A 13,438-nucleotide genomic window follows, 5' to 3' on the forward strand; every position below is an offset into this window, starting at 1 on the left:
ATGAATGAATTTATTGTTATATAGACCTTAAGCTATGTACACACAGTGGATTACAATCAGCCTACGTGGCCTTTCATGACCGCCTCCTCCAAGATCCTAGTGTGTGTACACAAGAGCTCCTTGACATAGCTTAAAGGGAACCTTAACAGAGAGGGATATGCATGTTTCCTTTTAAACAATACCAGTTGCTTGTCAGTCCTGCTGATCTCTTTGGCTGCAGCAGTGGCTGAATCACACACCTGAAACAAGCATGCAGCTAATCCAGTCTGACTTTAGTCAGAGCACCTGATCTGCATGCTTGTTGAGGGGCTGTTGCTGAAAGTATTAGAGACACAGGATCAGCAGGAGAGTCAGGCAACTGGTATTATTTTAAAAGAAAAAATCCATATCCTTCTCAGTTTAGGTTCCCTTTAAAGGTCTGGCATGCGTCATCAACTGACCAGCGAGTGCATTATTCTTCTACTCCCCCTGCCTGTCAGAAGGACCTATGTGAGGAATTTGGATTTGTAGAGTAGGAAGAACGATGATCCCTCAAGTGTGTGTCATCAACTGTCCCAACATGACGGGGCAAAGGTGAAGGTCTGGGGCTGTTTTGCTTGATCCAGGGTCAGTGACTTGTATAGAATGAGAGGCAACCAAACCAAAATGGCTACCAAAGCATTTTGCAGTACAATGCAGTACATTCTGGTATGTGCCTAGTTGATCAGGGGTTCATTCTACAGCAGCTAAATGACCTAAAATATAGGTCCAAGTTATGTGCTATGTGCTGGACCTTTTTAGATCTATTTATGACAATAGGTTTAGCTAGCTGCATGAGTAAGTGAGTGGTGTGCTTGACGGCGCCTGGGGAGGCTAGGTGGCCACCTGGCAGGTTCTTTCTTTTTATATATATGTATGTTAGTGTTTGTGTGTGCTTTTTGAATAATAAAAAATCTTTTTGATATATTTATAAAAACCCTTGTGGTCGTTATGACTCATAATCCCTCAATTCTCTATCCTTGACTTTTATGGCTAGGTCCAAGTTATGCCAGAAGTACCTTAGGGAAATAGAACAAGATGGTAAGCTTGTAAACATGGAGTAGTCAGCACAGTCTTAAGACTTAAACCCCACTGAGCTGTTTTGGAATGAACTGGAGAAAACAGTGAAAGCCAAGCAACCTGCGACTGCAACACATTTATGGGAACTTCTGCAACAGAATTGAAAAAAAATGTTCTAAAGAATATTTGATTTCCATTGTACAAAGAATGCCATGAATGACTTTATATAGCATGTGGCGCGGGGCCACAATAACATTTGGGAGGACAGTGGCCAGCGGTGACTGTAGTGTTCATCGCTCGTCCTAATATTGGATGCCATTTCTGTTGTGCACCTGATCATCTACATAGTCCCGAGATTTCTCAGCATGTCCGTTTGATTCATTCAACCGATTGTGGTCCAAAGTCGGCTGAAACATCGATGCTTGTTGCGGCACCAATTTTCATCTGGTTCGATAAGAATTGGTAAATAGGATGGTCGAGGGGCGTACCAATCGCTATAGCAACCATAGCGTTGCTATGGGGCACCTACGTCACGGGGGCCCGCAGCAGGATGCCCTGATAGGTGCTCGAGGGGTCGCAGCATGAGGGGAGAGCTTGGTGGCACATCGGTGGGGAGGGGCAACGGACCCCCCCTCCCTCACCTCGGGCTCTCCCCTCCAGCATTGAATAAACATTGTATGCAGGCGGCGGGGCAGCAGCAGATACATACCTTCCGTGCGCTCCAGCGCGGATGGTTCTCCCTCTAGTGTCTGACGCGACTTCCTGTTTATACCGGAAGTCGCGTCAGAAGCTAGAGAGAGGAGCATCCGTGGAGCGCACGGAAGGTATGTATCTGCCGCCGCCTGCATACAATGTTTATTCAAAGCTGGAGGGGATTGCAGAGGGGAGAGCCCGAGGTGAGGGAGGGGGGGCCCTTCCCCCCGATGTGCCACCAAGCTCTCCCCTCTTGCTGCGACCCCTCCAGCCCTCAAAAACGGCCCTGAGCAGGCCCGGGGGAGGGGGAGCCTAACCTGGGGGGTGTCATCTGTCACTCACTACCTAACCTGGGAGTCCCTGTCACTCACAACCTAACCTGGGGGGCGCCTGTCACTCACTACTTAACTGGGGGGCGCCTGTCACTCACAACGTAACCTGGGGGTCCCTGTCAATCACAACCTAACCTGGAGGTCCCTGTCAGTCACTACCTAACTGGGGGTCCCTGTCACTCACAACCTAACCTGGGGGTCCCTGTCACTCACAACCTAACCTGGGGGGTGCCTGTCACTCACTACTTAACTGGGGGCGCCTGTCACTCACAACCTAACCTGGGGGTCCATGTCACTCACAACCTAACCTGGAGGTCCCTGTCAGTCACTACCTAACTGGGGATCCCTGTCACAACCTAACCGGGGGGTCCCTGTTGCTCACAACCTAACCTGGGGGTCCCTGTCACTCACTACCTAACTGGGGGTCCCTGTCGCTCACAACCTAACCTGGGGGTCCCTGTCACTTACTACCTAACCTGGGGGTCCATCACTACCTAACTGGGGGTCCCTGTCACTCACTACCTAAACTGGGGGCTCCTGCCACTACATACACTGGGGGTCCCTGTCACTACCTGAACTGGGGGATCCCTGTCACTACTTACACTGGGGGTCACCTGTCACTACTTACACTGGGGGGCTCCTGTCACTGCCTGAACTGGGGGGCTCCTGTCACTGCCTGAACTGGGGGGCTCCTGTCACTACCTGAACTGGGGGGCTCCTGTCACTACCTAAACTTGGGGACTCCTGGCACTACCTTAACTAGGGGGCACCTGTCACTACCTAAACTATCCAGGCCAGCCAGCCCAGCATCACATCCAGCCAACCAGCCCAGAATCACTGTCAAAAAGGCCACAGCATCACCACCAGTCAGGCCAGCATTTACTTCAACCAGCCAAGCACAGCCCAGCATCACCGCCAACCCAGCCACAGCATCGGCCACAGCATCACCGCCAGCCAACCCGGCCACAGCATCACTGCCAGCCAGGCCACAGCATCACTGCCAGGCCTTTCAGCCCACACATCATCCCCAATCCAGCCAAAAACAGTATTGCCAGGCACAGCAGCCAGCACAGGAGAATTCAGAAGCCAGGTGAGAGGTGTCTACCATATTAAGGGGGCATTCTGCCTATTTATGTGAAATGCTGTCTATTTATGTGCCTCATGACTGCTGAATTTGTCTTGTTGGGGGCCTCACGATTGCTGAATTTGTCTTGTTGGGGGCCTCATGATTGCTGAATTTGTCTTGTTGGGAGCCTCATTTTTGCTGAATTTGTCTTGATAGGGGCCTCATGATTGCTGAATTTGTCTTGTTGGGGGTCACATGATTGCTAACTGCGAGACTATGGGAAAAGCTGAATCATCATCATATGAGACAATAGCATTAACCACTTCCCGACCGCCGCATGTACAAATGGCAGCTGGGAAGTGGACCCCGCAAGGACCGCCGCATGTACAAATGGCGGCGGTCCTTGTACGGGCATGGGCCGAGCGATCGCGTCATTTGTGACGTGATCCTCCACCAGGGACTGGCTCCGCACCCCTCGCGCTGTAACCCGCCGGCCGTTCGGAAGCGCCGGCGGCTTACTAGCACCCGGATCGCCCCATACAAAGTGTATAATACACTTTGTAATGTATGCAAAGGCTGCCTCCTGCCCTGGTGGTCCCAGTGTCCGAGGGACCACCAGGGCAGGCTGCAGCCACCCTAGTCACCCATCAATCACTCCCTGTCACTATCTGTAAACGCTATTTTTTTTTTTATTCCCTAAACTGCCCCCTGCTCCCTCCTGATCACCCCCCCCACCCCTCAGATTCTCCCCAGACCCCCCCCCCCCCCTGTGTACTGTATGCATTTATCCCCCTGATCACCTGTCAATCACCCATCAATCACCCCCTGTCACTGCCACCCATCAATCAGCCCCTAACCTGCCCCTTGCGGGCAATCTGATCACCCACACCAATAGATCGCCCGCAGATCCGACGTCAGATCACCTCCCAAGTGCAGTGTTTACATCTGTTCTCTACCCTAAACACCCACTAATTACCCATCAATCACCCATCAATCACCCATCAATCACCCCCTATCACCACCTGTCACTGTTACCCATCAGATCAGACCCTAATCTGCCCCTTGCGGGCACCCAATCACCCGCCTACACGCTCAGATTGCCCTCAGACCCCCCCTTTATCAATTCGCCACTGCATTATTTACATCTGTTCTTCCCTGTAATAACCCACTGATCACCTGTCAATCACCTGTCAATCACCCATCAATCACCCCCTGTCACTGCCACCCATCAATCACCCCCTGTCACTGCCACTTGCGGGCAATCTGATCACCCACCCACACCAATAGATCTCCCGCAGATCCGACGTCAGATCACCTCCCAAATGCATTGTTTACATCTGTTCTCTACCCTAAACACCCACTAATTACCCATCAATCACCCCCTGTCACTGCTACCCATCAGATTAGACCCCTATCTGCCCCTAGGGCACTCAATCACCCGCCCACACCCTCAGAACGCCCTCAGACCCCAGCCCTGATCACCTCGCCAGTGCATTGCTTGCATCTATTCCCCCCTCTAATCACACCTTGAGACACCCATCAATCACCTCCTGTCACCCCCTAGCACACCTACCCATCAGATCAGGCCCTAATTTGCCCCGTGTGGGCTCCTGATCACTCGGCCAAACCCTCAGATCCCCCTCAGACCCCCTTCCGATCACCTTCCCAGTGCATTGATTGCATCTATTTTCCCCTCTAACCACCCCCTGAGACACCCATCAATCACCTCCTGTCACCCCTCTAGCACTCCTATCCATCAGATCAGGCCCAATACAACCTGTCATCTAAAAGGCCACCCTGCTTATGACCGGTTCCACAAAATTCGCCCCCTCATAGACCACCTGTCATCAAAACTTGCAGATGCTTATACCCCTGAACAGTCATTTTGAGACATTTGGTTTCCAGACTACTCACGGTTTTGGGCCCGTAAAATGCCAGGGCGGTATAGGAACCCCACAAGTGACCCCATTTAAAAAAAAAGACACCCCAAGGTATTCTGTTAGGTGTATGACGAGTTCATAGATTTTATCTCTTGTCAAAAGTTAGCGGAAATTGATTTTTATTGTTTTTTTTCCCCCAAAGTGTCATTTTTCACTAACTTGTGACAAAAAATAAAATCTTCTATGAACTCACCATACACCTAACGGAATACCTTGGGGTGTCTTCTTTCTAAAAGGGGGTCACTTGTGGGGTTCCTATACTGCCCTGGCATTTTAGGGGCCCTAAACCGTGAGGAGTAGTCTAGAAAACAAATGCCTCAAAATGACCTGTGAATAGGACGTTGGGCCCCTTAGCGCACCTAGACTGCAAAAAAGTGTCACATGTGGTATCGCCGTACTCAGGAGAAGTAGTATAATGTGTTTTGGGGTGTATTTTTACACATACCCATGCTGGGTGGGAGAAATATCTTGGTAAATGACAATTGTTTGATTTTTTTTTTACACACAATTGTCCATTGACAGAGATATTTCTCCCACTCAGCATGGGTATGAGTAAAAATACACCCCAAAACACATTATACTACTTCTCCTGAGTAAGGCGGTACCACATGTAGTTCATAGAAGATTTTATTTTTTGTCACAAGTTAGCGGAAAATGACACTTTGTGAAAAAAAAACATTTAAAATCAATTTCCGCTAACTTGTGACAAAAAATAAAATCTTCTATGAACTCACCATACTCCTAACGGAATACCTTGGGGTGTCTTCTTTCTAAAATGGGGTCATTAGTGGGGTTCCTATACTGCCCTGGCATTTTAGGGGCCCTAAACCGTGAGGAGTAGTCTTGAAACAAAAATGACCTGTGAAATCCTAAAGGTACTCATTGGACTTTGGGCCCCTTAGCGCAGTTAGGGTGCAAAAAAGTTCCACACATGTGGTACCGCCGTACTCAGGAGAAGTAGTATAATGTGTTTTGGGGTGTATTTTTACTCATACCCATGCTGAGTGGGAGAAATATCTCTGTCAATGGACAATTGTGTGTAAAAAAAAAATCAAACAATTGTCATTTACAGAGATATTTCTCCCACCCAGCATGGGTATGTGTAAAAATACACCCCAAAACACATTATACTACTTCTCCTGAGTAGGGCAATACCACATGTGTGGCACTTTTTTGCAGCCTAACTGCGCTAAGGGGCCCAAAGTCCAATGAGCATCTTTAGGCTTTACAGGGGTGCTTACAAATTAGCACCCCCCCAAAATGCGAGAACAGTAAACACACCCCACAAATGACCCCATGTTGGAAAGTAGACACTTCAAGGTATTCAGAGAGGGGCATGGTGAGTCTGTGGCAGATTTCATTTTTTTTTGTCACAAGCAGGGCCGGCGCTACCATTAAGGCAAAGGAGGCAGCTGCCCCAGGGCCCCAGAGCTTGTAGGGGCCCCCAGTGGCTACAAGAGGAAAACATTTTTTTCAAAATCGGCCTTATAGTTTTTGAGAAAAACGATTTTAAAGTTTCAAAGGAAAAAAAAACACATTTAAAAACCTGCCGACTTTAATGGTTAATAGCAAATCCACCTTAAATGCTAGAAACCCTAAATTTGCAGGGTATGTTAAGGAGATCATTAGGAATAAGAGGAAAAAACAATTTTTCAAAAAGACCTTATAGTTTTTGAGAAAATCGATTTTAAAGTTTCGAAGGAAAAAAAGTATACTTTTAAATGCGATAAATGTCACTTTTAGTAGCAAACCTAACGGTAGTGTAATTTTACATGCATCAAACGAAAGCGCAATAAATTCCCTGACGGGGTTTCCAGGGGGTCTATACGCAGCCGCAGCGCTTTGGCCAGGGATCGCTATACAACCGCAATATGGCTGTATGAAGATCCCTGGCATGTTTTCCTATTTTCCCAATTTTTTTTTTTATGTTTAGAGTGTGGGAATTTAAAAAAAAATTGTGGGGTCCCCCCTCCTGAAACTTTTTAACCCCTTGTCCCCCATGCAGGCTGGGATAGCCAGAATGTGGAGCTCCAACCGATTGGGACTTCACACCCTGACTATACCAGCTGCAAAAAAGGTCCCCTAATGCCGATTTTTGTTCCGGGGTATATGTTGGGGGGGGGGGGGGGGCCCAGGTTTATTTTGCCCTGGGGCCCCATTGTTGCTTAAACCGGCCCTGGTCACAAGTTAGCAAAAATTGAAACTTTTTTTTTTTTTTCTTGTCACAAACTGTCATTTTCCGCTACCTTGTGACAAAAAATAATATCTTCTATGAACTCACTATGCCTCAGAGTGAATAATTTGGGATGTCTTCTTTCCAAAATGGGGTTATTTGGGGGGTATTTATACTATCCTGGAATTCTAGCCCCTCATGAAACATGACAGGGGGTCAGAAAAGTCAGAGATGCTTGAAAATGTGAAAATTCACTTTTCGCACCATAGTTTGTAAACGCTATAACTTTTACCCAAACCAATAAATATAGGCTGAATGGTTTTTTTTTTTATCAAAAACATGTTTGTCCACATTTTTCGTGCTGCATGTATACAGAAATTTTACTTTATTTGAAAAATGTCAGCACAGAAAGTTAAAAAAAATCATTTTTTGCCAAAATTCATGTTTTTTTTGATGAATATAATAAAAAGTAAAAATCGCGGCAGCAATCAAATAGCACCAAAAGAAAGCTTTATTAGTGACAAGAAAAGGAGCCAAAATTCATTTAGGTGGTAGGTTGTATGAGCAAGCAATAAACCGTGAAAGCTGCAGTGGTCTGAATGGAAAAAAAGGGTCTGGTCCTTAAGGGGAAGGTTCAGGGAGGGGATTCAAAAAATAAAAATAAATTTCCACTTACCTGGGGCTTCCTCCAGCCCGTGGCAGGCAGGAGGTGCCCTCCCCGCCGCTCCGCAGGCTCCCGGTGGTCTCCGGTGCCCGACCCGACCTGGCCAGGCCGGCTGCCAGGTCGGGCTCTTTTGCGCTCCATTTCCTGGGACTTCTGCGTCCCACGACGGCGCACTGACGTCCGATGACGTCAGCGCGCCGTCGTGGGACGCAGAAGTCCCAGGAAATGGAGCGCAGAAGAGCCCGACCTGGCAGCCGGCCTGGCCAGGTCGGGTCGGGCACCGGAGACCACCGGGAGCCTGCGGAGCGGCGGCGAGGGCACCTCCTGCCTGCCACGGGCTGGAGGAAGCCCCAGGTAAGTGGAAATTTATTTTTATTTTTTGAATCCCCTCCCTGAACCTTCCCTTTAAGGGGGGTAAAGCCCGCGGTCCTCAAGTGGTTATACCTACTTTTTTAGCTTTTTAAAAACAGAAAATAAAACTGGGAGGTTGTAAAAAAATTTATTTATTTTTCAGGAGTAGGATGGATGAAATTGTTTATCTTCACAGTTTATTTTCAACTTGGATTTTCCATAATGTTCATGTATGAGTTAAAACGTTTGTACAGTATTTAGTTTAAATTGCTGTTGCCACAAGGGGGGCCAGTGATTTCTAGTTACGCCCCTGACTACTACCTAAACTGGGGACACCTATAGACCTGGATACTTATACTGTACTTAAAGGGGTGTGGGAATGACACAATGGCCTCTCTGACAAAGACACACACACGCAAGCGCCGGAGGGGATGCCAGGCAGGTGCCAGCGTGAGGTTGCAGAGGAAAGGCTTGAGGTCAGCTATACCAGCAATTCTCCTGGCAAACGTCCGCTCCCTCCCCAACAAGCTAGAGGAGCTGCGGCTCCTGGAGGTAAAGAGGGGACTCGGCAACAACACTCCAGTCTTCTGTTTCACAGAAACGTGGCTCCACGACAACATCCCGGACAATGCCCTTCACCTTCCAGGCTACAACCTCATCCGAGCAGATCGCGACAGCACCCTCTCCGGGAAAAAGAAGGGTGGCGGTGTCTGTTTCTACATCAGCCCTGCTTGGTGCTCCAACACCTCTGTCCTTGCCAAAAAATGCTCACCAGACCTTGAACTCCTTCTGGTTAACTGCCGGCCGTTCTCTTCCTATGCGCTTGTCGGCGTTTACATCCCACCCGATGCCGATGTCAAAACCGCCCTGCGCGACCTCAGCGACACTGTCACTCAATGGGAGTCGTCCCTGCCAGACTCACTGTTCATCATTCTAGGGGACTTTAACAGGACCAACCTCCGCCAAGAGCTTCCACGGTTTTATCAGCACATCACCTGCCCCACTAGGAACGCGAACACTCTCGACCACTGCTACACGGTCTTGAGGGACGCCTACAAAGCCACCTCATGGGCAGCACTAGGCGAATCCGACCACTGCCTCATCCACATATATTTCCCACCTACAGGAGGCGCCTGGAAGCTGCAAAACCAGTCCTTAAAACAACCAAAGTGTGGTCTAGCGAGGCCAAGCTACAACTTCAAGCCTACTTTGACTGCACAGACTGGCAGGCCCTGGAAGCACCAAACCTGGATGAGTGGGCAGACAACGTGAGCTCGTACATCAGGTACTGCGAGGACTCCTGTATACCAACAAAAACTCACAAACTCTACCCAAATGACAAACCATGGTTCTCCAAGAAACTTCGACAACTGCGCAGAAGCAAGGAAGCCGCACACAAGTCTGGGAACCAGGAGGAGTACAGGAGGGCAAGAAACTTGCTCGACAGGGAACTGAGGATAGCAAAAAAGGGATACGCAGATAAGCTGAAGGAGGACCTCTCCTCAAATGACTCGCAAGCTGTTTGGCGTGGGCTCAAAGCTGCTAACAACTACAAGCTCCCTCCCCAAAACGCAACTCCCAGCACTGAGCTGGCGGAAAACCTCAGCGGCTTCTACTGCAGGTTCGAGGAGAAGGAGGCCCCGGCGGGGCTCCTGAAGCTACATGCTCCCCTCACTTCACCCCATCCCTCAGCACCACCACTCCAAATCTCGGCTCCCCCGGCCATAAAGGAGTCAGACGTGGCGTGCCACCTGTCCAGGCTAGAGGCAAGGAAAGCCTCAGGCCCTGATGGGGTGTCGCCAGCCTGCCTGAAGACATGCGCACAGCAGCTTGCACCTATCCTGTCCTCTGTCTTCAACAAGTCCCTACAGTGTGGCAAAGTACGGGCGTGCTTCAAGAGGTCCACCATCATCCCTGTGCCCAAAAAGCAAGGCGTGTCCGACCTCAACAACTTCAGGCCTGTCGCCCTCACATCGGTCATAATGAAAACTTTTGAAAAGGCTGTCCTGCCCCTCAAACAAAAAACGGAAACCCAGCTAGACCCATATCAATTTGCTTACAGGGCAAATAGGTCGACCGACGACGCTATTAACATCTGCCTGGAGCTTGTCAACAATCACCTTGACAAACCCAATTCATATGCCAGGGTCCTCCTCCTTGACATTAGCTCGGCATTTAACACCATTAGCCCCCAGATACTAGAAGAGAATATGGCTGAGCTCGGGGTCCACAACTGTGGATTAAAGACTTTCTTACAAACAGATCTCAGGTGGTAAAGCTGGGCTCCACCTCCTCGCAACCAAGGACCACCAACACAGGGGCCCCTCAAGGCTGCGTCTTGTCACCATTCCTGTTCTCCCTTTACACGAACAATTGCAGATCCTCAGCAAACTCTGTCAAAGTAATCAAATTTGCAGATGATACCACCATAGTCGGCCTGATCTCCAACAATGACGAGCAGGCATACCGCCATCAGGTGGACAGGATCTGCCACTGGTGCAGGGAGAACAAGCTGGTTCTCAACAATGCAAAAACCGTTGAGATAATCATCGACTTTAGGAAGCATGCCCCCACTCCACCCCCACTGCACATTGGAGGAACGGTGGTGGAAAAAGTGTCCTGTGTCCGCCTCCTGGGCACCACCATCTCCAACACCCTGAAGTGGAAGGAAAACACTGTCTTCACCCAGAGGAAAGCTCAGCAGAGGTTCTACTTCCTTCGCCAACTGAAGAAGTTCGGCATGTCACAGAATCTCTTGACGAACTTCTATACCGCAACTATCGAATCCGTCCTCTGCTCCTCCATCCTTGTCTGGTATGCTGGCTCCACCGAAAGCGACAGACGCAAACTACAGAGGCTGATCAGGTCAGTGGAAAGGATCATAGGGAACACACTCCCTGCCCTTGACCACCACTATAATGCCAGGTTACGCTCCAGAGCATTGAAGAATGCAAATGATCCCTCTCACCCACACACCAGTTTTTCAGTCAGCTCCCCTGGGGGCGGAGGTATCTGAGGTACCGGTCCATCTCCACTAAGACCACGAGACACAAAAATAGCTTCTTCCCCTCAGCCGTAAAGTTGCTGAACTCTACAAACGCTGCTCATTCTCTCCCCCCTTAGGCTGCCCCCTCCAGGCCAATCTTCTGCCTGCAACCCACATGGAAGGGGTAAATGTGCTATGTATATGTTTTGAAATGAAGTGATGTCTAACATGTTCTATGTCTCTTATGTTTGTATGTAATGCCCTGTATCTATGTGCCAAACCCAATTCCGGGCACGATTCAGTCGTGCTTGGCGAAATAAAAGCGATTCTGATTCTGGAGGGTCCTGGAGGAATGTTTGGGTGGGAGGTCCGAGGTCCGTGGGGTTGGAAGGTCGTGGGGAGGGCCATAAAAAATGTTTGCTATGGGGCCCAGTCATTTCTAGCTACGCCCCTGTGATCAGCCACAAAAATCGGCAGATGTATGGCCACCTTCACATATTTATTATTGAAAAAGGACAGCCCAGCATTTTTATCCACGGAAAAACAAGTGCAATTTGACTGACAATTCTACACATCTTTCTTTCCACATAAGCCATTTTCACTGTCAATTCTAGTGAATAGCTGTAAATGAAGTGCTGACTGACTTACTTGACTTCTAACCTCCCCGTAGAGTCAGAGAGAACCATTAAGCGTTTGAAAAAATCAGCTATGCAGGAAAAGTTATCAAAATTTCGCAGAAACTAAGACTGCCATGAATTAGCCCTCAGTCCAGTAAGATGAGATAACGTTAGGCATTAGTAAAACAATTAGTCGAATGAAAGTTCAGCGCTGGGACTCCCTGAAGCTCATTGACGAGGGCTTGGGGATGGATCTCAGCCACACGGCGTACGCGGGTCACTCCTGCACAGCAGCACAGTGCCGAACGGGCTCAAACATCTAACCCGGGCAGGAGCATCCTGCTACTGCGCAGGCTGCCCTGCGTCTACACAGTGTGGCCGAGCTCGTTTGTGTACAAGAGCATGGCCATGAACTTCTGAGGGTATCAGTGTTGGATTGGTGGCCATGAAGATGTGGGAAGCCCTGGAGGATCCAGAGACTTTCCTCTGCTGAAGTATCTAAATCAGTGGTCCTCAAACTAAGGCCCGTGGGTCGAATGTGGCCCCCTGAGTCTTTTTTACTGGCCCCCCACACACAAAATGTATTACTTATAGATGAGGTCAGCTACATCTTTAAATATTGGTGGTCCACATAAATAGCAGTGCTGGCACCACCCATCCACATGGAAGCCAGAAAGCAGTAATTCACTGGTTTCCAATCAAATTCCACATTAGGTGACACTGCTGTCCAATTGTACTGCAGACTAGGGCTGCACGATATATTGTTTTTAAATCGAAATCGCGATGTGCATCACGACGATTTCGGTATTGTCAGAGTGGCGATTTTTTTCATTGCGGCTGTTTTTCCGCATTTAATGCAAATGTATTCGCTTTGCGCGGCTGCCGTTTACACAATACGGCGGCCGCCGTATTGTGGGCGGTGCTTGCCGCTCAAAATCATCAGCGGCACTGCTGGTCCCCCTGTCCATCCGCCCACTGCCCAATCAGGAGGACCAGGCAGGGGGCGCGAGATTGAATGAATAGGCAGGGGGTTGGAGAGAGCGTGAGTAGCTCCGCCCCTGCACGTGTAGTGGAGACACCTCAGAGCCAGTTTTGAATTGCCTGCCCGGTGCCCGCTGACCCTCCGCATGCCACCAAGCGGGACTGAGAGACTTGAGGAGCGACTGAGCAAGCCTCTGCTGCAGAGCTGCAGTGCCAAGTGAGGGGGAGAGAAGAACTGTCAGAGCCAGCCTGGAGGTCAGACTCGGGACACAGCAGGATGCAGCCGGCAGCTAGTTAACCCTGTGCGTGGCAGACTTCAGAGACTCCAGACCAGGGATGAGGTAGTATACTGTTTACTCTGCCAGGCATGTTCTCTGTGTAATGTGTGTGTGTGTGTGTGTGTGGAGTGTGAGTGTGGAGTGTGAGTGTGTGTGTGGAGTGTGAGTGTCTGTGTGGAGTGTGAGTGTCTGTGTGGAGTGTGAGTGTCTGTGTGTGTGTCTGTCTGTGCCCCATTGTGTATGTACATGCCCATCCTCTGTGCCCCATTGTGAGTGTGTGTTTGTCACATTGTGTGTTTATGTGTGTTTAGTGCTAAAG

General features: G+C 49.4%; 1 protein-coding gene across 3 annotated transcripts in view; it reads right to left on the bottom strand.

Moving 5' to 3' along the window:
• Positions 1-13,438, bottom strand: part of EXTL2 (exostosin like glycosyltransferase 2) — an 88,344-nt gene that overhangs the window by 52,180 nt on the left and 22,726 nt on the right. The gene's annotated exons all lie outside the window — the stretch shown is intronic.

The sequence above is a fragment of the Hyperolius riggenbachi genome, chromosome 6 (genome assembly GCF_040937935.1).
Source record: "Hyperolius riggenbachi isolate aHypRig1 chromosome 6, aHypRig1.pri, whole genome shotgun sequence".
Lineage (NCBI taxonomy): Eukaryota > Metazoa > Chordata > Amphibia > Anura > Hyperoliidae > Hyperolius > Hyperolius riggenbachi.